The sequence below is a fragment of the Cryptotermes secundus genome, unplaced genomic scaffold (assembly GCF_002891405.2).
Source record: "Cryptotermes secundus unplaced genomic scaffold, Csec_1.0 scaffold159, whole genome shotgun sequence".
Taxonomy (NCBI): domain Eukaryota; kingdom Metazoa; phylum Arthropoda; class Insecta; order Blattodea; family Kalotermitidae; genus Cryptotermes; species Cryptotermes secundus.
This window is the reverse complement of record NW_019725416.1, coordinates 3,583,289-3,610,281: the sequence shown is the minus strand read 5'-3', so window position 1 is coordinate 3,610,281 and position 26,993 is coordinate 3,583,289. Positions and strand designations below refer to the sequence as shown.

The 26,993-nt window shown below is 40.9% G+C and overlaps 1 protein-coding gene across 2 annotated transcripts in view; it reads right to left on the bottom strand.

The window, feature by feature from the left end:
- The window catches only part of LOC111863320, a 1,149,828-nt gene that overhangs the window by 938,193 nt on the left and 184,642 nt on the right, over window positions 1-26,993 (bottom strand). Inside the window, exon 1 of one of the 2 annotated variants that reach the window (XM_033751005.1) lies at window positions 9,895-9,941. The exons of the other annotated variant lie outside the window; for it this stretch is intronic. The gene's annotated coding sequence lies outside the window, so the exon portion shown is untranslated. Of the gene's footprint in view, window positions 1-9,894; window positions 9,942-26,993 lie in introns of those variants that run through there. 2 annotated transcript variants of the gene reach the window in all.

Here is a 26,993-nt window from a genome sequence, read left to right as displayed (position 1 = left end):
GTCAATGTATCGATCATTAGTCCTTGGCCCACATTCAGACAAGAAAGCAAGGAAGGCATTACAGGACGAGCAAGGCCGGAACGGATCAACAAAAGGCCATAAATACCGAGCAGGTTCATTAGCGGCAACACGTTAGGCTTACATATGGGAAGATCTCGGATCGAGTCTGGGCCGGAACAACCGCCATCCTGTCCAAGTTTTCGTGGTTTACTTCAGTCCCTCCAATTAATTGGCAGAATAATATATCGATTACACCACGATAGTTTCCTTCCAAATCCTTTTTAATTCATCAGTAATTATCCACCATAGTCGCCATAGTCACGGTGTTGTAAAGTTAAAAACAAAATTATTATAATCGTAATAAGAGAGCTTCCTGATGACTTTAACAATAATTGTGTATGGATCATATTCATTAATCAGTCTCGCATAAATACACTTAAATGGACTAACTCCATACACCAGAGATATTGAGAAATTAATAATAACTCAGCTATTCATGAAGCGACCCGGCTTTAATGGCATCCAAAAGGTCATTACCGTGTTTAGAAGATCCCGTAAACGTGCCCTTTTCTGAGTCGTATGAATACGGTGACTTTGAAATCCCATCAGTGTATACGTATTTCTCCCGTCTACGTGTAGGTTTCCCGAGTTTGACCGACTAAAATACTATAGCCACAGTTCATATACGTTATAATAAACAGTGGTTAAACTGTGATGACGGTATGCAAGGGTGTTCTGTCAGGTATAATTTTTTGGGTCTCTGTGTATACTAAGCCATGTAGGTGATGCCATGTTTTTACAGAATTGGTGATTGATGAGTAGCGTTGCTGTGTAATTGCAACAGAAAAGAGAGAGGGACAGTCCCGCCCATTGCAAGTTCACTGCATGCGGTAGTACGGTGATCTGTGGGGACAGAGCGCGCTCCTGGGCGTGCGATTCATCAGCATGACTAATGGAATACGCTCCGTTATTGTTCTCTGCTGCCATGGCCGCCACTAGCGGGACTCCAGTCCGTCTCCCCTCCCAGCTCCGCAGTGAAGCACATACAAAACCTGAAAACCAGACCGCACTCTCGTTTTTACACTCCTTCAAACTCGGTGGTCACATTTAAAAATTACCACTGAGTGAGTGAAAAAGCACGAAACGAAGTCGTTGGTTAGTTTTTTGTTTCAAACGGAAGGAGATAAGAGATAATATTATGCTTCCGTGTCAGGGGTAGCCATGATGTTTGCTCTCTTTGCTGTAGTAGCCGCGAGATTTGAGGTGTATGGGCCTATGGCCTTTCAATCCTGGAATAATTGGATTGTGGGTTCGCATCCCGCTCGAGGCATAAACGTAGGCCCACGATTTTCTGTCTTGTGTTATTTTCTATGTAGAGCTTTGCTAGGGGTCAATACCCGCCCAGGGAATCCAATAGGATCTTAAAATGTCACAGTTCATTCTGGATCAGAACAGGCCCTCAAACCTCAAGAAGTAGGAGGAGGAGGAGGAGGAGGAGGAGAATGAGGAAAAGGAGGAGGTGTAGGAGAAGGAGAAAGAGGTGAAGGAAAATGAGAAGGAGAAGGTGAAGGAGGAGGAGAAGGAGGTGAAGGAAACGGAGAAGGAGAAGAAAGCGGTGAAGGATCAGGTGAAGGAAGAGGAGAAGCAGGAGACGACGAAGAACTGTATTTTTACAGAGGCCATGCAGTCGAAGTTTCTTAGCTTGGACCACCTGAGTATAGGGACCACAGGAACTCGAACAGGAAAGAAATCTCTTTCTTTGGCCGAATCGAACCCTGAACATCCAGTTCATATACATTCACAACTGCTCAAGGCGCGCCATAGGGGCACAAAAATATATACACATATGTAAGAAAGGTAATAAAAATGACGTAAGGACAATACAAGGAATTTCTCACGCACCATTGACCTTGACTAAGTTACCTTGGTAACGAAGTCGACTGTTGCTCGATAGACAATTGTAGATACCTCATTTCCGAAAAAAAAACATTTAAATTCGTCTGACAGATAAAGCCGATTTCGACAAAATCTACATTGAACTTCTGGGCGCTTAGTAAGTGTACCGCTATAATCCTGAATGTACCATCTATGCAATTTTAAATAGGCATTTTGTATCCATACACTACTGAAATGTAATCAGAATCATTATAGCTGTAGCCTATTCACCACACATCGACTTAGGATGCGTAAACTCTTGAATATCAGAAGTTAATAAAACCATTGAACCGTTCAGGAACTAGCGAGGCGCACAACCACATATATATGCTGCAGCCACCTGCTCAAGCTGGTTCCTCGCTCGCGGATTTTTCTACCCTGAAGATGGAAACGACTAGATCTTCCTAAATGTCGGTTCACACAAGATCTACACGTCGCCACATCCCAGAAGACGGCATTGTTCATGCGTTAAGAAGTTCTTTTGTTGAAACATGCGAACAAATAAAAGAGACAGACGCGACAAGGCAAGGCCCAAGGGCAGGATTTATAGTTGCGGAGGGCAAACACTGTGGAGGCCCCTATCAGTAAGAACAAATTCAGGTTATGACAGTTCTTTTCTTATTTCTTATCATTTCTTATAATAACTGAAAAAGAGATTAACTTTTCGTGATTTGAGAGAAACAAATATCTCTACAAAATCTGTGGATTTTTGGAAACTCCGGGGTGACAGCTCCGGCCGAGCGGTCTCACTTAAAAACTTCGGAACTGTCAGCCCTATTTACATGGATTCACTTCATGTACATATTGCAAAGAATATAAACAAACCGGAGAAGCATATAAACTGCCGCAACCTACCAGCACCACACTTTGTTAACACCTCTCCTGAATGCTGTACAGTAAAAAGACAGTCATGACACTTGACTTCAGAGACATTTGCAATGACAGACCATGTGAATATGTATGTTAGATAGACTCTTCTTTAGAAATCTGACATTCCTCTCGCCAAAAAAGAAATAATGTCAATTTGTCCAATAAAATGTCTCAGAGTCTTCTAGGAAACAAATCTTACTGCACCCACTGAAGTTTAATAAAATCCTTTACAGTTGGTGTTCTTGAAGATGGACTGTTCGACCGTTAGGAACTTCTTCGTCACTAACATCTCCGGTATCAACTCCAGCTACTGGCTCAATGCAGTAATTTATATTACGATTCCATGCTCTTGCGCAAAGTATTCCCTTTCGAGAATAACTTGGGCGGCTTTGATTTTTTCCGCTCATCCGTAAAATATTTGTATCTCAATTTCCCGCCTTTCAAAGTATTATAAAACAATAAACAAGACAGAATGTATAATACAAAGGAACAGAATTGTTTTCATGAACAACAGAGCTTCTTTCTATGCATCATCATATAACAAAATAATCATTCACACGAAATTCAAAGCAAGCAACAAAATGAAGAAAAGCATTCACAAGAACACAGACCCTTTTAATTCTCTCCGATTATGTCTGTTCCAAGTGGACATCATGTGAAGTTAGCGGCGTTTCTCTACCAGAGGACATCTGGCAAGTCCTACATTCCACATGTTTCTTTTCGGAAAGTGCATAAACCTTTCCAACTCGTATAAAATGATCCAAGATGACGGTGGTTCAAGTAACATTTCCATGGCGTGATTATGCTTATACAGCACAAAAAATCGAATAGTATAGACTTACGAATATCATACGCTGTTGACATTTATGTCCTTTCATCACCAAATATTTCTTTTAACTACTATTTAATCTCTCTTTAACGACCATTTGATCTGAGAAAAGCAATACTTTTTACGTCACCTAAAACTTCAGACAGATGAGGTTAAGAAAAATACCGTATTCTGGGATGAAAATGGAGACGATACATTCCTCCAAAACGTCGATTCACACAAGATCTACGCGGCGCCACATCTCAGAAGACGGCATTTTTCATAGTCACCGCTGTGAAAACCTCAAATCTTGCATAGATGTGGTTAAATTCGTAAATTAATTTTATGAATATACCGGTAAATGTGACACTGCATGCAGTTTTAAAAGAAAGGATGTCAGAATACATCAAGATGACTGGATTCTTGGATATGTCGGCGTGTAGTGCGGTGTAAAGAGGCGGGCAACAGCTGCCACCAAACGGAACTTGCGAACATCATAGAGCATAACCCATAAAACATGTCATGTTCCAGTTCCTTTGCTCTACTTTCTGACCTGAAACAAAGGGTCAGGGCACCGCAGTTCTTAAACTACAGGAACTGCTTAACACTTGTCTCTTGATTGTCTCAGTTACACTTATCTGTGACCTATTTAACGATACCGTTGGTTTCTCACATTATACAGCCTCAAGTGATGGCTGATTAGTGCATGAGGAAACTAAAATAATGGAATTATTCTGTCGTGGCCTAATTCTAAGTAATATCCCAGTATTTTTCTGGAATAACAGAGGAAAACCATGATAAAAGTCTGTCAGGATAGACTCATAAATTCGTACATGGGTCCTGAGTGAGTAGTTTTAACTGTATCCGGCTCTCTAAACAAGTACTTACATCACGGGGAGACATACATGCGTGTTCATGAGTTTCATTATAAATATCTCACAAGTAATGTCTCCTGAAATGAAACAGCTCGTGCATTCAAGTGACAAGAAGCAGAATCTGAACTTCGTGTACTGCACGCAGTTATTTACAGCTTTGTCCCTTTTCTATAAAACAACAGGTCTTAAATTAGCCCGTCCAGGTTGGCCCGACTCCCAATCAGCGTAGTTATGTCCTGCTTGTCTCTTACAGCAAGTGGACAGCCGTTCCGGTGACTACAACCTTGCCAGTGTCCTGAGTATGTCTTCAAATCGCGGTATAAGCAACACTCCCTCAATGTTATTATACGCGTACACATTCGTGGTGCACGCATCTCTGCGTCCTCTTCTTACACATACTCCTGTGTGCCCTACATTGTATCGAGTAGAGCTACTGTCTTCTGAGGTGTGATATGTATATACCGACGTTTGGGAGGGAGGCCGTCAAGGCTTCATACATCTTCCGGTTTCTTCCTTTCATGTCCTTTCGTGCTCTGCCTTGAGTCGCCGCCCACCTCAGGTTTCTCAACCTCTCCCGACTTCAACACTCTTCCTTCAGCCCCTGTTAGTGTCTCGTCTGTTCTTCCCCCTCCATTTCTCCTCTTTATCCTCCACAACTTTGTGTCCAGTCGAATTCAGTGAGTTCACATGCTTCACAGTTTCCTAGTGGTGCGACAAACGTAGCGCCTACATAGAAAGACCGACCCCTCCTTCTTCGAAGAGGCATCTCCATTTCGAAACACGTACATGTCTAGGAGAAAATAAAGATCATGATCATGGATCTCGAGGAGACTGAAGTCAGAAATGACTGTACTGGCGAAGGTCAGCAGAAATTTAACTGACCAACTGACCGACAAACTACAAAGGCATATTCCAATTTGGATCTGACTTAACGTAAAATATAGCGTATATAAACAATCCAGGGCAGAAAATCTTAAGGTTATGGAGCGAATAAGGAATAGAATTAGCGAATAATAATAATAATTGTAGATTATTTTTTTGCAGTGTGCAGTGTAAGACACAGTACACTGGTGAGGAGAAAACCAACTGCTGTCTCACTGGTTCGTGAATCAGGGAAGTTTGGAAACCTCTGTTCTGCTGGATGGTGACAGAATGAAAAATAGCTTCGCAGTGTTGGTTTTCTCAGGTAAAGAGAAGGCAGGTGAGAAAATACTGCTCCATCTTTTTGTGTTACAAAAGCAGTGAGCTGAAGGAAGAAGCAGTACAGATATCTCCCTTTCAGTACTGTTCAGACGTATGTACCCTTCCGTTCATTTGTACTTTCCACGCCGGATACGTTTTTCACGATTTATTTTTCCTTTGGGTTTACAACGTAGTATTTGCCCATGGAATTCAATTTTCTTTATGCAGCTCCAGATTTCGCGTTCAGCCATCAAATTACTTTATATTTATTTATATCGCACCACACATTTCTAATTCATGTACGAGATTTCACACTTCTCTCATCTCCAGATCCAACTATAATTCTTCACAATTAATTTAACGAAAAGTCAACAGCGGAAGAGGGGCAATGAGTGATAAATTCGGTGAGATGTGGAAGGAAGCGATTATGGCGAACTTTAATATTTTCCACATTTTGACATAAGAAGACGAAGAAGACAAAGATACCGTATTTACGCATGTATAGGCCGCGTGCGTGTATAGGCCGCAGCACAATTTTCAGACAGAAATTATAGAAAAAATAATTTTCTTGGAATATTATTTCAGGAGAATTACACCCTGTATTACTAATTATGAATATAATTTTTTTTAAATGAAGTGTGATTTCGAATATTTCGAATATAAGCTGCACCCCAGTTTTCCTCTTGAATTTTTGGCAAAAAATGTGCGGCCTATACATGCGTAAATACGGTAAATGGATTCCCACAAGAGAATGAAATCCGGCATATCTATAAAACTATTACAGACACACCTCAAACCACGCTTTTGTCTTTGTTAAACTTCGATTTCATTCCAATGCACATAAGTTGGAACTACAACAATTTTGTGTGCGGCCAACCTCACGCTCCCACTACTTGAACTCCTTGTAAGCACTGAGTACACTGTTCGGTAGGCATTAGTTTTTGTGCAAGCTGTAATAACCGTCCCTGTGGTCTAGTGGTCAGAGTTCCTGGCTACAGATCCAGAGGCCCGGGTTCGATTCCCGGCGCTACCAGATTTTCTGAGAAGTAGTGGGTCTGGAACGGGTCCACTCAGCCTCATGAGGATAATTGAGGGACTATTTTAAGGAAATAACGCTCCGGTCCAGAAAACCGAAATTAACGACTGTGGGGATTTGTTGCGCTGACCACGCGACACCCTCTATCCGCTAAAGTTGGCATTAACTTCTCTAGCAAGCGGCGGTCGCTCAGTCGGTATAGTTCGTTCGCGGACTAAAACCACGAAGTTTGTTTTTTGTAATGACAAGACTAACTTCAGGAGACTTCGGTGGGAATATCTAGCTAAGGCAGGATACTAACTGAAGAAATTATATCTTGATTTCATTAGGCAGATTGGCATACATTTATAGAAAGCCCCAAAGTTAATTCTTTAGTCGCCCGACCTACAACCCAGAGAGACAACAGACTTGCAGAAACACATGCACTAAAAAAAAACGTGCACTTAATACAGAGCTTTTGGCAGGGTCGCAGCAACAAAACTTCTCGTAACCATTCCTCGCTCTGAAAGCTCAGAGACAAACTGTATAACGCACACAGGTACGCTTCTTAATCCTTCAAAGCATAGTGGTAAGTGAAGTCCCGGGTACAGCTTGTTTTAACATTTTCTAAAATCTAAATTTCACAAACAGGGTGCATCTATGGATTTCGTATTTGTTACAGTGAAATTAAGCATTCTGCATAAAAATATCTGGCGATTACTTTATTTCTTGTTCTTCTTTCTTTCCAGGAAAAATTGTTGATTTTTGTTGAAACTGATTTTCTATAAAACATACATCAAGAAATTGGTTAAATAATGATTATTTCACTAGCTGTATTAATCAGTCGGTATTTGTAACTGAGTCGCGATCTGTCTCCTTTGCTGTAATAACTCAATTTTTAAAAATTATTTGCATGAACTTAATACTTGAAAGTGTTAAAAACTATACATCTGAAGTTGGTACCAAAGAAACTCAAGAAAACGGTATAATGAGGAAATTCATAACTCGTACTATTCGCCAAGTATAACTAAAACGATCACTTAGAAGAGGATTAAATGGGAAACTTATGTAGCATGCATAGGACGGAAGATGAATGCATACAGGGTTTTGGTGGGAAGGCCAGAAGGAAAGAGACCATTACAAAGACTTAGACGTAAGTGGAAGGAAATATTAAAATGGATCGTAAAGAAACAGGATATGAATGTATAAGATGTCAATAAATCCAATCATCCAATCAGAAACCCGTCTATAAGTCACACATAATCCCTACACGTGACAATACTTATATACAGGCTATACATAATCAGGCGTGACAACAGTTCCATGTATTTTTTTAATTGTTAGTGGGGGGGGGTCTAAGTCCCTTGTACCGCGGCCACTTCTGGCCTATTGTACCAGCCCCAGGTGATAGGCGAGGGTGATTGTGGATCAATTAGTGGAATGAAGATTGGCAGGGGAAACCGAAGTACTCTGAGATAACCCGCCCCAGCGCCACTTTGTCCACCACACATCCCACTTGATAAAACCCGGGATCGAACTCGGGCCGCCGCGGTAGGAAACCAGCGACTAACCGGTTGAGCTATGGCGGGGCCACAGTTCCCTGTAAGTAACATTTTATGTTACATTAAAATTGATCAGATAGTAGAGGCAACAAATGTCCGTTTCTCATAGCATAATGCAAAATAAGGTACCCCAGTAAAAGGTAAAGCTAGCCCTGCAAGAGGCCGTGAAGGCCCATAGGGTTGTGAAACGTCGAGGCTCCCCCATTTTCTCTAGATAATCGGCTCACAGATGTCGGCAAGTTTGTCAGCCTTACGCGCCGGCCGCTCTTTACCTCCCAGGAAGATTCCTGGTACTCATTTCTATTAGAGGCTAAGTCAACTCCAGAGCCATAGTACGGCTGGAAGTATTAGGTAAATCCAATAAGGTGTCCCGGACTTTCTGTATTTTCATTTTTACGAGTAGTCATTATAATTCATGACATTTAACATAGCAAATGTGGTAGTTATACTTGGTTATAACTGAAAGGAATTGTCTCTGAAATTCCTTATTCACATAATGTAACAAAAGGATGAGACATTCAGATGATGTAAGATATCTATGGTAATTGATACAATTTACGAAATTGGCGGATAGTCAAAAAGAGTGCGGAAATTATGCTGAATCACTAACATCCCAAGCCATGTTTTAATTAGGTACCTTCCTATATAGAAGGGGAAACCATTAAACCCATTATCTAAACCTCCTCTGCAGTAGACAATAACCATTTTGTAACTAACGAACTGTTTTAAATGTTAGACCACAGACGTATTTATGTGCGAGCTCAAGCGCAGTGCCAATTCGACTAATCCTATGCCCCATCTTAACGGATCCTTCGTTTCTGGAAAGTCGCCAATCACACAAATGGAATTGAACATTTACTATTACTGGAAGCAATAAGCGATAAGAAAGATGAGACCTCTAACGAAAAATGTGAACCTTACGCACTCCATTTTGATAACTTCGTCAAAACGGAACAGATATCCTGACTGGGGGCCAACATTACTCACTCACACAAATGTGCCTCTACTTAAATACATACTTAATTTCACATTTTTATCAACGCTTGGCCGGTCACGGTAGCCGAGCGGTCTAAGGCATGTACTGTCTTCGCTCGCTCGGAAGCCGGGATCGTGGGTTCGAATCCCACATAAGGTATGAATGTTTGGTACGTATTTATTCTGTGTTTGACTCAAGCTATTTTTACCTGATTAAATTGATAATTATATATTATTATCACTTATCATTATTGTTGAAATTCTGAAAATGTCTCAAACAACAAATACTAAATATCTTCAGATATTTTACACAGATTCGGAATATAAAATAACGAGAACTTTGTATATCTTCCACTTAGTTCATGAGTTGTGAAGTGAATTAAAATGCCCGAGAATAGTGCATATTTTATAAAAATTCATCCAAATTCAGAGAATTGGTTATCCCCCCCCAAAAATATTTGCAACTGGGATTTTATAATTTTGGAGACCGTGGGGTATGTCACAAATCTGAAGACCTCGGTAACCTGAAAAGTTGAGATATTTCGTAAAATCGAAATTTGAACTTTTCGAAGTATTCAGAAGATACATGAATGTGAACATTTCCAAAATATTTGTAACTGTGAGACCTTTCAAAGCGAAAACGAACAACACATTTGCACAAAATTTAAATACCTTTTCAGTGATGGCCATGCCACTGGATTCGCTGGCCATTTAAATCTCCGTCATCGAAGCGCTAAGAGCCTCCGCTGACACACAGTTCACCTATATAAGATAGCCCTAAAAGTTCAACTGAAGATAGGTTTCGACTCACCACACAGATCAGGACGGCTGGTCAAGTACTCACCTGAAACAGAAAAAAGCAAGTATTTTAGAAACACAATATATTGCATTTCCCTTGCTTCCTTCTATAGTCCATTCGGGGAGACGAGAGAGTCCTCGTAAACAAATGCACGCGGTATCTCCTTCGCTCTATGAAAGAAATCATGCAGCGATCACGTGATGCGTGTCCCGTTGCAGGGGCGTCCAAAGTTCACTCTTCAGTCTGAATGCAGGTTAACGTGCGTCCGAATGCAGTGAGTACACTGAAGTAACTGCGCGCTTTGTACACTCCTTGCTGTCAGCTGTGGCGACGCGGAGCTTGCTTTGTTTGCGCTAACCGTCTCGTCTCCGCGAATGGACTATAGTACAGTAGAAGCTACCGTCACTGTACTCAAGCATCGACTGCTGGAGTAGGATCAACAGGGTAATCATATGGGAAGTGAGCGATCTATTTGCCTGTTAAGTTGTACTACCCATTGTCTGAAATACATTTAATATAAAATATTTATTAATATTGTGACATGACGCCTGAAAGCCGGAATAGTGAACCCAGAGCAGAAGTCCATTGTTAGCCAACGGTTCGCCAAACACAAGTTCCCGCAGCAACGAACAGACCTGTAATAGGCCTTTGCTAGGCAACGGTTCGGTGAGCACGTTTCCATGACATATTTTCCATGATTACTGGTAGCATAAATAAGGAGCTGCGTAGAGAAGAATGAACCAGTTCGTTCGTCATTCGTAACAGTGGAAGATAATACATTTGTAATCCAGTATGGAAAGGAGAGGCTCATAGACAGTTATTGTGAGCTATTATAATTGATTATAACTGTAACAGAAGTTCCCGTAAATTCAATCATAATATCCATAACACGTTATTAAACGTCACGGAAACCCGGACACGTGACAATATAAACTCTTTAAGATACAAATCGGAGAATACATATTATAATACGCTTGAAATATGTATCTAATTGTAGATATCCATGGGTAGGTCATAAGGTAGACTGATTACGAGTTACTGAGTTCCTCAGGTTGAAAAACGTGTCGAATGAAATCTGCATATAATGTGATACAGTGTGCCTGTAAAGGAACAGAAGTGTTTACAAGAACAAGTTGTGAATGCAGCAGTGGTTTGTGGTCGTGGCGCTGTCTGTACCATGTGTGAACAGTTTTGTTTATGAACACGTTTCCTCCTTGGTTTGGATGCAATTTCCTAGTGTTGCAATTAGTTTGATTTCATAGCGGAATAACCACAATGTGAACACCGTCTGCTGTTAAGCTCTTAGTTAACCATGCATGTAACCAAAATCACAGCTCTTGTACCAGGGGAGCCCAAAAGTTGAAATGGTTAGCAATCAACAGAGCTATCCTTTAATAAAGGTTATTATTCATTACTAGCTCCTAATACAAATTGTACGCCGGTCACAGTAGCCGAGCGGTCTAAGGCATGCACTGTCTTCGCTCGCTCGGAAGCCGGGACCGTGGGTTCGGATCTGTTTCCTGTGAGGTACGAACTGAATTCTTATATATTATTCTTATGCACTGTCAGTCACGGTAGCCGAGCGGTCTAAGGCATGTACTGTCTTCGCTCGCTCGGAAGCCGGGATCATGGGTTCGAATCCCACTGAGGGCATGGATGTTTGTGTGCGTTTTTCTGTGTTTGTCTATAGGTAGAGGCCTTGCGACGAACTGATCACCCGCCCAAGGAGTCCTACCGAATGTGTAAGATCTAGAAAAACCGAAGTGAACGGAGAAGTTCATGGAGGTAGGCCTAGGCCCACTGGGGCTGTAGTGCCAAGGAAAAAAAATACAAATTGTACAGACATTACGCTCAAAGGATCTTCATTTACTATTAATCAATATACGCCTATATATAGCAACGATTTAGGGGTGACTATAGACTGGGTTTGGAACCGGGATAGCATAGTCGGTATAGCGACTAGCTGCTGACTGGAGGGCCCAGGAGTCGGAGTTCCAGTCCCGGTGGGACTTCTCCACGTCGTCCAGACTGGCTCTGGGGTCCACCTAACCTCTTATCCAGTGGCTACCGGGGCTCTTTCCCCGGGGTAAAGCGGCAGGAGCGTGAAGCTGACCACTCACCTGCAACTAGTGCCGAGGTCAAGAAACTGTGGATTTATATTCCACTCCTCCATACGCCTAGATGGCGTAGTGTTTAATTAGTTAAGCAGAGGGACAAATTTACCTTTTTATAGACGGGATTTATTGACCTCTTAGACACACGACTCGGAAGTACAAGCAGTTACAGCACTACCGACGGTCTTCCCAGTTCAAAAATCACCATAGCACCCGCTAAGACATTTCCAGCCTGCTGTGTTTTCATCAGTCGTTCCCTGGCAACAACTTCTAACAATGGAGACATTTCAGCTTCATGTGCTCAGGTCCTATCTTCACACGCTCCCGTACAGAACTCAACTGCCTCAACTAACTTTGTCTCTTGCTTATAATATCTCGGCACGGACCACATACAAAACACGGTTCTTCTATTCTTGCGTTCGAATCCGACGCAGAGGGAACGTGTTTACCGAGCTATTGCCCAGAAACGGCCGCATCGCGGACCACAGAAAACACCATTCTTCTATTGTTGCGTGTAAGTATTCTGCGGGCTTCAACTAGCAACGGCCGCGTAGCAATGGGTCTATATGTCACAATAGGTTAATATGAGAAATTAGCAAGCCAAGATAAATTAGGAAAACGTAACCTATATATAATTATTAAAGACCCACAAAATCACCATATTTCAAAATTACAATGTCACCAAACAGAGCACCCGGCAAAACAATTTTCCTTCTGTGTATAACTATATTTAATACTAAATTTCGTCTTTGATTCTGTCTCTGTTTGTTTGATTAGTAAGTAAAAGTACTAATCTTAAATGTAGGATATATTTCTTTACTCTGTTCTAATACTAATAGTTGCAATACCACGGTTTTGAAATCTTATTTTATGTCAAGTTATAACATGTATGTTCAGTTACTGGAGCTTCATGCAAACGTGGGTTATGCTACACGCTTTGCAACCTGATTTAAACTCAAGCCTTCAATTCAAGACATGATAAGAAAGGTATAACGTGATCCTCAATATCTGAGATATTGGTTTGTTATTATTATCATCGATCGTCTCCTGCCTGGGTGAAAAATTTACGGTGTATCAAAGTCCATATCCGTCTGCAGAACAAAGGAAAGGGAACATGTGGTCACTCACTTAGTATATTTTGTTACATGATTATATTTCTGGTCGGTCACGGTGGTCAAGCGGTGTGAGACATGTGCCGTCTCCACTCGCTCGGAAGCCGGGATAGTGGGTTCGAATCCCACAATAGGCATGGATGCGTGGTGTGTGTATGTGTTTATTTTGTGTCTTTGTTGTCCTGTGTTTAGGTAGAGGTCTTGCGACGAGCTGATCCCTCGTCCAAGGAGTCCTACCGTCTGTAAAGGATGAAAATGGAAATAAAACAAACCTCGATAGCATAAGGTATAAGAGGAAAGGATTTTAAGTAAGTAAGTAATTAAATCTCTTAACGATGTAACGGGATCACATACAATTTAAGGAGTATTTATTTTGAACATTTTCAAGGTCATCTGAGGTACTGACTCATTTTCCGGGGTGGTGTTTCAAAAGTACAAGAATTTTTAAATTACACAAACGGATGGCACGAAGAATCAGTAGTGTGAGAAGATAGACATTATGAAGGCAACTTTTCGAGAACATGAAAATGCTTCCAATATCTTGCATTCACCTGAAATACGATACCACATAAGACTGCATACAGAGAAACTGCAACAAAAAGCTGCAATTCATAATCATACCACATGCCAAAAGATAAACCTCAATGTTCAGTTTTATTGAATGGACATTTTTAAGAAAGGCGTACTGAATACTGGATTTAAATTATACAACAAATGACGAAATAAAATTGGCAATTTGAAAGACAGTTGAGATCCTACCTATCGTAACATATATATGACTGTCATGTTAACTAGCAGAATATATTTGAATTGGTTTGTTTCTATGAATTGCATCTGTATTGCGTATGAACGAACTTATTTTAAATATTTATGTTACTTTTATATATGTATATAAAATATATCCTATGTCAGAAATTCGACTAAAATGATGAATAAAACAAAACTGAACTGAATTACATATAGTTACAGTACTACTAGCTGAGATATAAGATTTATACGGTCATGAAATGCATGAAAACAGAAATACTGGAGAGACATGATCAGCTTTCTCGGCGTCGTTAAATTTTATAATTCGGAGAATTAATAATGTCCAAATAAGTATTTCATTAAAAAATATGGTTTAATATATTTAGGACTACAGACCCATAGCTTCTAGCCTATTTTCTTTTCTTCTTATGAAGGAGCAGGCTTACGTCGCTATCACTTTGAAAACGAGTGTGAACATGCGTGAGGTTTTCACTAAATTATTTTTCAGTTGGATACAGTAAACAGTACCATTCTACTGGTTATATTGATTTTAAAATTTGAAGAATACTTGATCTCATTCAAAGTGCTAGGCCCCGATATTTACAAAGGGAGATATCTCTGGAAACAAGTTTGTTAATGCGTGTTTCTCGTAAAAGAGAACGTAACAAAACTGCGAAAGATGTATCTACTTTTTGTTTTTATAATGATATGTGAGCATTCCTTGTTACTCAACTATGCAATGTGATATTTTAACGGGTTCTAAGCAAGTCCACAAATATGTCGGAAGATGAAACTTGTTTGTGAATTTGAAAGCTCTCCATACAGCGACGTTCTAACTCTCTGGAGTCACATTTCTATTGCCTCTATTGGGTCACAATCTCTTGAGACATATGAATAATAACATAAAGGTGACCACGAGAACATATGAAGTACTCGAACGCTCATTTCTATTCATTTCCACACTGCATCAAGGTGCTGAGGTCCACCATTAAATATGTTTAAAAAAGAGTTCAAACGTTAATCATTAATTAACCTATTCCATGTTACAAACGTAAGAGCCGGGTTAGCGCAGTTGGTATAGCGACGGCGCTACGGGCTGGGCAACCGAGGGGTCGGAGTTCGAGTCCTGTAATGGTCAACAATTTTCTCTTCTCTGGGGCCCACCCAACCTCCTATACAATGGGTACCGGAGGAATTTTCCCTGGGGGTAAAGCGGTCTGGATTAGAGGCTGACCACTCACCTCCAACTAGTGCCAAGGTCAAGAACATGTGGATCTATATACCTACTCCCCCGTACGCCTTCATGGCGTAGTGCTTAATTAATTAAACACAGGGACAGCTTTAATTTTATATTTTACATGTTGAAGCCGGGATCGTGGGTTCGAATCCCATACAAGGCATGGAAATTTGGTGTACGTGTTTATTCTGTGTTTGTGTTGTCCTGTGTTTAGGCAGTGGCCTTGCGACGAGCTGATCACTCTTCAAAGAAGTCCTACCGTCTGTAAAATGATCAAACGAAAACCTCGACACCGTAAGGTATAAGAGAAACCGATTAAGTAAGTCACATGTTGAAAGTGTAGTATCTAGGTAAATAACAATGGTCTATTCTGTTCTGATAATCTTTGGCGCACGCTTGTGTTAGTGAAAAAAAAAAAACCTGTGCTGTCATCTCTTAATATTTCAATGTTACTATCTGTGGTTTTTAATTACCTGAAGTGCACACAGGCTAATGGATATCTTGCTTTTACTGAAAAGAAACGCAACGTAGAAACCCTTCATTTGGATTCAATGTTTCCGTTATAACTTACTCCTTATGACTACGGTATTCGAGTTTCCGTCTCGTATTTTCTTTCCCTATCGGAGGCAAGGGATCTCTTGGGGGGATTCCTGACCACTGAACTGGAGCAGTCAGGCGGAGAATTAGCCCCACCGCAGCTCTTCCAGCGGCTTCCGTACTGATCGATATACTTCAATGATTGTACAAGATACCAGCGTTATACAGGATGTGACGTCGATGCCGGTCTTTATGACCAAGTTCCAGAATTGTGATGAACCATTTTCCTTTAAATCCTATCATTTGTGTGAACTAATCATACATACAGTTATGGATTAATGCAAACTTAACAATCTGACAAAATTCCGGTCTTTCTAGGTATATCGTCACATCATAGAAGACCATAATCTTCATACACTGTCACGTATTTTGGGGGGTGTGTGACTTACATACGGATTTTGGATTGATGACAGGATTTATTGCACACTTATACAACTTGTTAATACACTTCACAAACCACTATACGACACACTGTGTGTTCTCTTCTCCATCTCATTCGACTGTCATCTCAAAATACTCATTTCTCCTCTCAGCTGCCTCAGATCCTCGTTATATAGCCTCGGGACGGACCCAATAGAAAACACAGTTTCCAAACAATTTCTCTGTTGTTATAGAAATGTTTATTTCACAGCTGAATAGAAACGGCAGTTCTATTGTTGCATGCATGTTCATTTCCGAGGGAACCTGTTTACCGAGTCATTGCCTAGCACTGAACATACTCTGGTTCCGTTATTCCGACTTTCAGACGTCATGTAACAATACCGAATTTCATGTCTCAATGAACTAAGATTATGACAAAGTTTAGGTACCAGGCCTATAGATTGTCACTGTCTGTAAATTTGTTTAATGAAGTTTTCTCAACTTCTATGTTATATAATGCTGAATGGATGAATGGCTCTTGAAGATGAAAGAGAGATGCTGAGGAAGGAATAGTAAATGGACTGCGGTCAAGTAATTACTTACTTACTTACTTACTTACTTACTTACTTACCTATGGAACTGAGCTCTTCTTGAGGAGAAGCAAAATCTGCAGCTACTCAAGAATATCCCAGCAATTTATGGAACCCGAAGTTTCATTACCGTGTTCACAAGGGCCATCCACAGGTCCCTATCCTGAGCCAGGCCAATCCAATCCACACCATCCCATCTTATCTCTCTAAGATCCATTTTTATATTATCCACCCACCTACGCTTTGGTTTTTCAAGTGGTCTCTTACCTTCTGCCTATCAATTAATATCCCAAAATATGAATGTAAGAACTGAACAGTAAAAAACTGAGAAACAACTCAGTCAGGACAGATGGCTTCCTGTCGGAAAATGAAAACTGGGACCTTCAAGATACAAATCATGAGACAGAGTCACCCATCCTCGATGTTCTGGAAACCTCAAGGCGAAAGCTCGGTCAGATTGTCACAAGTAAACTTCCGAATACGAACACCACTAACACAACTCTAGTATGCAAGCTTAACATGATCATTTATTTGAAGGAAACGCGAAAGTAGCAAACGCCCTTACTCGAATAAAGGAAGACATTTGAATGTCAGTGTATAAGAGAATTTACTTTATGCTTACTGGGCACATTATGAGGGCTTTTAGTGCGAATGGAGAGAGGTACCTTAAATAATACAAGAGTAGCTTTCAGACATTGAAGGTAAGTAAAGTAAAATAAAAGTGTCCCTGTAACAGGCCATGGAGGCCCATAGGGTTGTGAGATGTTGAGGGTCCCACATTATCTAGACAGTCGGTTCACAGACGGCGGTAAGGTTGTCAGCCTAGCGTGACGGCTGCCCTTTACCCCCAGGAAGGTTCCTGGTACTCATTTCTGTTAGAGGCTGAGTCGACGCCAGGGCCACAATGCGGCTGGAAAGATTAGGTCAATTGAAAAAAATCCAATGACCACATCGGGACTTGAAACCCGCGACCTTCCGGCTTGTAGCATAGTGCCTCAACCAACTAAGCTACCGCATGCCCCAGACATTGAAGGTAGTGTCGATAATATTAACTAAGCATCTGCGTAGAGGTAAAGGGCGGTAGTCCTCCATCTTGGGATTAGGCAGGGCAGTAGCATTCCGCCCCTGGTATAACACACAATTCCGGACTTGGACGATGTGGATTGCAATGGAATTATCCGGCTCAGGACAAGATCCAGTGGAGTTATCTTCTGAACACCGCAATGAAAGTTACAGTTCCAGAAAAGGTGGGGAATTTCTTGACTAGCTGAGCGACTGTTAGTTTCTCAAGAAGAACCCTACAGCACTGAATTTGCTATGTAGACAGAAGTACCTTGACACAAGAAAGAGGTGAGCAGGTTTCTTCACGACTCGTCCCCTTTCACCGAAGAAATAGTGATTGACAGATACAAAAATCCATGCCTCTATAGGAAATCGAGCCCTGTTCACCTTTCACGTTGGCAATCACTTCCGTATCAAGTACATTACAAGAACTAGGTGGAACTAAGTTACTCACAGAAGCACGGTGAATAGTTTTGGAGGCCTTGGTTGCCCCTGCTTCATTGAGTGCATCTAGCCTCTAGGTTGCAGCTCATCGTGCACGGAATTTCAATGGTGAAAGCGATCACACACACAAGATCTCCCGCTTGTTCGCAAAATCCAATGAATGCATTCGCTAAGCCCCTTACTGCAGACAGTAAATAAACTTTATCTTCCAGTTAACTTGCTCTTCTGTACAAAATTGAATTACCCCCTTGCGTATAGGTTCCTCATCTTATTTAACCATCGTTTCGTTGAACATATTAGGTTAAAACGAAGTACTCTACCCTTTCCATATTTTTAACGTTGTTCCATTACAGTGAAAGAGGTAAAGGACTTCTTCGCTGCTAATGAATTATCTCCAGGCACAAGTTGTTGCCCCTTAACTTCAATGCTAATCTCATAGTTAGGGAAGTTTTAAACAAGATTTTGGGATTCTGATGAAAGCTTATAATTGGAATGTTAATTCTGAACTGAAGGAACCTGTTCCCCCCTCCTCTCTTATCTCCTTATTGAAACTTCCGCCTCCCTCCAGAAAGCATGACAGGATTAGGGGATCGAATGATTCACAGATAAAATTGTATAATCCGTCAATTTATCTTCAGTAATTCGATACAAAATCGAGGTAAATGAACTGTCTTCATGTAAGAGATTAATATAGTTTTGCTAGAACCTGTATGAAACCGAGCAGTTAGTTCAATGGAACAGAGAATGACCTGTTCTCGAAATCAGCCGGTTCGAATCTCGCTCGCTGACGGTTATTCTGCGCAAGAGAAATCTCATTTTGTTGTATACTTCTTTCGAAATGCATCCCATAGCTATTTCAAAATATTCCAACATTTCTTTCACTGAGTATCCTTTCTTTACATTTTCAAATAACCTTGAAATGCATATATGATATTGGTGGGAAAGCCACAAGGAAAGAAACCACTGGGAAGACCAAGACGTAGGTAGGTGAACAATATTAAAGAGAGAGAGGATGGGATAGTATGAATTCGATTGATCTGGCTCAGGATAGAGACCAGTGGAAGGCTCTTGTGAACACGGTAATGAACCTTAGGGTTCCATAATTTGCTGAGATGCTACTTGAGTACCTACACAGTTGGCGGCTTCTCAAGAAGGGCTCAGCTCCGCTAGTGAGTGACGCTGAAATTCCCGATAAACGTAGCCATAAAAATCTTACAACAATATGAGCCCACATACTTTATTCATTAAAGTATGAGACCGGAATTCGATTCCCGAAAGTAGCATTAATTTCTTCATCATTAAGTTCACCAGTTCTGGAATTCATCTGACTACTTACACAACGAGTAAAATGGTAGGTTATTCATATGCATATAAATTTACTTTAAGGACTACATAGGCCTTCGGGGAGTAAGTCACGTTGGACAGTTTAACTCTAGACATGAAAAAAATAAAACTAATCCATGAACTTCATTTGGACACCGCTACATTCATCCTAAAATGTTATAATGGACTACGAGTTAGTATGTTGTTAACAATTTGATATATAACTCAAATGTTCAAAATCTGAGACAAAGAAGAACGTAAATTTGAGTCGATTCCGGGCTAGATTCAACCACCTTCCATCCCTGAAAAATTTTCTAAGACTCAGTTTAATGTTATCCTCCTATATCTTCGTCTTCCACGCGGTGGCCACGCAAAATTTCTGTATGCAATATCTCCACATGTCAATCACGTGTTCAGCCCATTGTAACCTCCCACATTTCACTGTCCTAATAATATAATGTGCAACGCATATAACACGAAGCTGCTCGTTATGTAATATCATACTCTGTTCACTTGCTTCGACCTTGTTGGTTTTCCAAGGAACTGTTTTGGAATAATTTCTTTATTCTCTTAACGAAACAACACAACATGTGTTACATCAAATATTACACCAATCAGCAGATTTTTCTTGAAAATATGACAGTAGTTGAAATGGTCACGAAATTCCACCCTTTTATGAACCTCAAAGTTTTATTACTATACTCACAAGATCCCGCCACTGTATCCGGAACCACTTCAATCCAATCTACATTCTCATACCCCACTTTCCTTAAGATCCACTTTAATCTTATTGTCCTATCCACGCCTAGGTCTACCTAAGTGGTCTCTTCCCTCCAGATACATTTTCTGAAATTTTGTAAGCATTTCTTGTATCTTTCTTGCCTGCTACATACCTTATATCTCATCCTCTTTGACTTGACGACAATACCAGTGTTTGGTAAAGAGTACAAATTATGACGTTTATGTAATAATGTAATTTTTTCACCCTCATCCTAGTCCCAAGTATTCTCCCGAGGAAAAAAAAATATAGCAACGATAGGGAGAGAGACAGACTGATGGGTGGGAGAATGCAGACACACGGGCAGCATGCAGATCGTGTGGGCCCACTTCCACTTTTCAAAATAAGGAAACTAGGCTAGAAATAAATAGGTCACGGATATATATTCCACAATATAATAACATGATTTCGAATCTGGTAAAGTTGTTCCTATGCTTAACTGATTAAGCACTATACCATTAACGCATATGAGACTGTGGATGTATAGATCCATATTTTCTTGACCTCGGCATTAGTTGGAGGTGAGTGGTCAAATTCACGCCCCGGTAGTTTTACCCCAAGGGAAGGAGCCTCGGTACTCATTGTATATGAGATTGGGTGGCCCCAGAACCGGTCTGGATGACGTGGAGAAGAGAAAATTCTTGATCTTGCCGGGACCCGAACTCCGACCCCTCAGTGGTCCAACCAGTAGCCAGTCGCTATACCGACTGCGTTCTTCCGGAAACTTTCGTAATCTGGATTAGAGAACAATTTGAAACCGAAACTATGAACGGAATAGAAGCAATTAAGCTAAATATGAAACCTCCAAGTCATTATTTCCGAACTAGACTTAATAGGAATATCCTATTGCTTTCTATAATTCGTGTTCAAAGAGTCTCATACACAGAACTGAGTTCAAATCAAATAGCCATTGGCTTTCAGAGTCTTTGCTCTCTCGCCGTCCCGTTCCTTTATAAATATGACCTCTGGTCATATCAGGATTCACAATGAGATATTCACAGAAGTTCGGGCCATTATGGGAAGAAGGAAATGTCCAGATCTTACAAAGCAGCAAGCAGGTGAATGAATGGACTCATCCAGGAATGCAAGAAAGAGAAACGTCCTACTGAACATACAAATATAGTATGTGTGTATAATAGAATGCCAATTCACTTATATATAGTCAAGAGTCTATTAAAGTATTCCAATGGCTGCACTTGAAGAGAGAGTAGAGCGGAGTCGACAAAGGTCTCTGACAAAGCGGACATGTAGAATTAGGATTAACAATCAACTAACTATTAATGATGCGTTCCTTGCTGTGTAAGTAGTGGGTCTGGAACAGGGTCCACTCTCTCGTGAGGATAACTGAGGAACTATTTCAAATAAAACAGCCGCTCCGGTCTAGAAAACCGAAATTAACGGCCGTGGGGTATTCGTTGAATTGTCCACGCTACACCCTCTATCCGCTAAAGTTGGCACTAACTTCGCCGACAAACGGCGGTCGCTCGGTCGGTATAGTTCGCTTGCGGACTGAAACCACCGAGTTTGTTTGTCTTTGCTGTGTAAGTGTACAAGCATAATACTAAGACTTCAGAAATGAACACATCCAAACATACTGTCACGTATTTATTGTTGTGACTAATAATAACGGGTTTTAGACTGTGTGACTGGATTTAGTGATCACTCCTTTATAATTGCTCGTAATCACAATAACTTACAATAACACAATATATCTTCTTCTCAATTCTGATCCGATCTGATCTCTCTCTTATTCTGATCCTAACTACGATGGACTCCTCTTCTAGTCTGTCTTCTACCGACCTCTCCTGGCTTCTGTCTTCTATTGATAAGAGAGAGTTACTTTACGAGTGGCGGTTTACCGCCAATCAGTTCGTCTTGGTGACACTCCCCTTGAGACCCACGACCAGTACTTTTATTTTCCAACTGAACACTTGCAGTTACAGTCCTTATGTTGCATCTTCTGTGACGAGAGGATGGGTCTATCGTTTACAACCGCTACTGGACCTCGCCAGCATAATCATTCTCAGGTCAAAGTCCCACAGGGACTTATGGCCACATTTTATAATCTCAGATTCGAGACTCCCTTAAACGTTGAGGACCAGGTCCCTGTATTTATATACCCCCACAAGAATAGGGTGGCAGAATTCAGAAAGGTCGGATCACTTCCGTATGGAGGCGGGTTCGAATACCTCCATCGTATTTCTGCGAGTCGTAGGAGGCGACGAAGGGAGAACCCAGTGCCTGAGGGTATAACTTTTAAAGAAAGCTGAATATATATGTTTTCAGAAAATTCTTCAAAACAAAATTTTAGGACCCTACATTAAAAGATGCTACTTCTACCCTACTTCATTGGTTAACGTTGTCTCAATGTTGGTATTACTGATGGAAGGGAATTACAGATTGGGTGGCTTAGAATGAGACGATGTCGATATTCTTCTGCTTCTTTTCTCCCATTCCTAATTTCTAATTCCTCTCTCAATATTTCATCTCCTCCTCTGCCGTCTCATTTCCTTTTCCTCTTCCTTCTTTCTTCCAGTATCTCTTCTGCATTTCCAGATACGTACGTCAGTTTCTTAGTTTTCGTGAATGATGCCACAGTATGCTCCGAAATGATCCACTATCTCTAAAAGCATATGATGAATCTAAATTATGAAGCCCCTAGTTCCGTAATTTTCAAATTTTCCCGTTAGTTTTTCAAACTGTCAAATGTAAGGTGGTATGTGTGACTAAAATTACGGGTTCTACGTCGGATGAATGGATTTTCTGTGTCTCTATTACAATTACACTTGATTACAGCAGTTGACACATGTAACTCCTTCTGGATAAAGAATCTCTCGCTGTTGTCTGGATCTTGCAGTGGTGTCTAGTCTTCAGTCTTCTCTTGAACTCTGAAGCCTTCTTCTGACTTCTGGTTCTCTGTAGACTTCCGTTTGGATCTCGCAGGAACTCCTGACTCAACGAATCCTTTCTCGGCTCTCGGCTCTCCTTCCATCTGGCAAAAACTGCTACCCTGTTGCAATGTTTCAGCGAATCATGTAGAAGCCACCTCTTTCAGCAGCAGAGTAATTGCGTTCTTAGACGTTACTTCGCTTTAGACAGTTCGTTGCCATGGATATTGGTTTTCAATCAGTTAAATTTACACTGCGCGTATCAAAACTCTAGTAACCGAAGTTCTATACTTGCCTGCGTTACTTAGGTGGGCTGTGAAACTGACCACTCACCTCTAGCTAGTGCCGAGGTAAAGAAAATGTGGATCTATATATCCACTCCCCCACACGCCTTCATAACGTAGTGCTTAATTAGTTAAGCACAGGAAAAACTTCACCTTTCACCTAGAAAATGCATTTACCGAGCCATTGTCTAGCTATACATGTTATAAAACTTAGGCCCAACTGCCCAAGACAAGAAACTCGCTTTAGCAGAATCTCAAAGCAGACCTCGACTGTTATACATTCAAATAATTTTCTAAGTCACAGTCATCTTAAAACAGTCGCCGTCAATTTGAGTGTATGGAGCATCATTAGGCGTCGCCGCTTATCTATCAAGTGTATCTCGAATAAATGAATTATATATATATATATATCTTACATCTAGGGTTAGAGGTGAAAACACTGCAAAGCCACGCAAGGGCACAGAGAGAAGGGACAACAGCAAAGGAAATGCAAGAGTTATATAAAACCTTTGAAACCCACGATTTCTGTACATTGTATACGGCTCTTTCACTTTAAAAATGATCCAGCTGAAATGAAAAGCAAATAAATTGGAAAAAAATAAAGGTTTCAAATGTATTCCATACAAAATCGAGGCTAATTCTAGGAGAGGGTATTCAATGAGAGAAAAAAAAATATTATTCACTAGGAATAGTATTCATCAGTCTGAAAGGCTTCCTTTGAGCTCCTTTCGGTCAGACAAGAGGTTCAGATTCTGCGTAGTTTGCAGTAGACACGCTCTAGCGGTAGGTTACTGAAACTGCACACACCCCGCGTGGCGGCAGACCTGAGTACTTTGCTGTATGTAAAGTTAGTAACCCAGTTCTATTAAACGCAGTGATGGATGTTATTAAATGATGTACAAAGCAGTGGACTGCATATTTGTGCTTCTCGCTGTCTTTCAGCATCACAGAAGCTGCTTCGTCCCCACTTAATGCAAGACATAGTACAACTGCAAGGTATATAAAGCATATTTCCCATTATGCAAATTTCTTCATTTCCCCGTTATTTTCTCTCTCTTAAGTCCAAATATTCTCAAGAGTACTCTATTATCTAACATCTTCAATTTATATAAGGTAAGGAAAAGTTGTCCCTGTGCTTAATCAATTAAGCACTACGCCATTAAGACATATGGGCGAGTGGAGGTACAGCTCCATCATTCCTTAGCTACGGAGTAGACGGAGGTGAGTGGTCAGTTTCCATCCTCGGGGAAACAACCCCCAGTACCGATTGTAAAAGACGTTGGTTGGGCCCCAGTGACATTCAGAACACTCTGAAGTAGAGAGAAATCGTTTGTCTCTGCCGATAATCGAACTCCGGCCGCTCAGCCCGTCGCTACACCAACTGAGGTACCCGGTTACTTTTTCAATCTATATTATTCTTCAGATTTTTAAAATAATTTTACTGATTACAAAAAGAAGCGATCGAATAGGAAATAATAAGTTAACAGGCCCTGGAGGCCCATAGGATTATGAGACGTCGAGGCTCTCACATTTTCTAGGCAATCGGCTCATAGATGGCGGTAAGGTCAGCCTTACGCGCCGGCTGCCCTTTACCCCCAGAAAGATTCTTAGTACTCTTTTCTGTTGAAGGTTGAGTCGACTCTAGGGACATAGTGCGGCTGGAAGGATTAGGTCAATTGAAAAAATGCAATTACATCAGGAATAGAACCCGCGACCTTCCGGCTTGTAGCATAGTGCCTCAATCAACTACGCTACAGCGTGCTCTCGAAATGGGCAGTACATATGTCTTGTATTCCAGAGGCGGATTCAGGGTTCGACATGGAGGCTGGTTTTCGTAAATTAACCCTCCTGCGGTTTTCTTCCTCCCTACCAGGTAAATTCTGATACAGTATCTGAAATTAGGCCACGACCGAGTCCTCACTGTGGTCGCGGTGCAGGGGCCAAGCAGGTCCACCCGTTATACATTCATACTTATTAACCACTTACTTGACGAATAAGTTTTATTAACTGTTACCAACGCCTCTCTACCTACAATATATTCACTTATACAGCCGAATAGATTAGTGAAGCTCTAACACTCGGACTTGTATTCAGAATATATTCAATTAGAATCCAGGGCGCGTTACTTGCTCTCATGACAGTTATCTGAGGCTTGTCCCACCGCCTCCAAGGGAATGTTAACATAGTACAATGAAACATGCCACGACCACCTCTATCAGCATCCTTATCTGCAAAAAGATAAACCATCCTTATGCTCAATAACAGGCATAAGCATGACGCCATAAGAATGCACGTAAAATACAACTTGACTAGCTCTCCAGGTTGTAGCGATCTGCTTCATGATTGTGCAGCTTTGTCCCTGCACCATCCTCGACAGAAGGGCCCCAGTGCCAATGATCGCATTTCCCCAGCGAATTCAACGTCACATAAATGTTACAATTGAAAAAAAGTGCCGTGAAATGACACAGTCAACTTTTATTGTTCCTTGCATCCTGTTGTGTACTAGACGAATGTTAAAGTTAATCTACCGACCACACAACACGTTTTTTTATTTACTGCCACACTACATGTTTCGACCTCAGGAGGTCATCATCAGGTGTACGAACACAATTTCACAATCACACGCAATCACTTCCTTTCTCCACTAATTTCCATCCTGTATCCTGTTCAGATTCACGCTCAAATAATATGTATAAGTTCTTCTTATACCATATAAGTTAAAAATATATAAGTTAAAAAGCTCTTCTTATAAAATACAAGTTAAAAATACCAATGTCAAAAATTAAGATTTAAAATTCAAAATTCAGTTCCCTGTAGCCAGTTACGTTATTATCACTTGTTTAGAAAGTTCGTGAAAAATAAACTTCACTCGTCACATTGACTGCCCTTTCACTTTTTGAAGGTCTTGTCGTTCTTCGGCGTCCTCTGATGTGGGATCTGTTACGTTCCTTGTCGTGATGGCTACTGATCGCTACTGATTGTCTTGTTGGGTTGGTTCCTGTAGGGTATTAGTGGTGGTGGGGGGGGGGTTTGCGGGAAGGGGGGGGGGGGGTATTCTGAGAAGATAAGTAGGTGGTTTTGAGATATATTATATTTCTTGCATTTGATTTGCTTTTATTAGGATATCATAAATTGGGTTGTAACTATCAGTCAAAGCTTTGTTCATTTGTAGATTTTGCTTAGTTAATTCATATATGTGGAACCTTTCTGGTGTGTTCAGCGTCTTTCGTTTCTTTTCTATGTGGAGTATTTCCATTGCTTTGTCTATGGTGTGATAATTATGCGTTGTGTCTAATATATGTTGGGCGAATTTTGATTTCTGCCCATTCGTTTTTATTTCCCTGATGTGTTCTTTGTATCTTGTTCTGAAGTTACGTCCTGTTTGGCCGACGTATTTTAGGTCACAATCTTTACACGTCATCTGGTATACTCCACA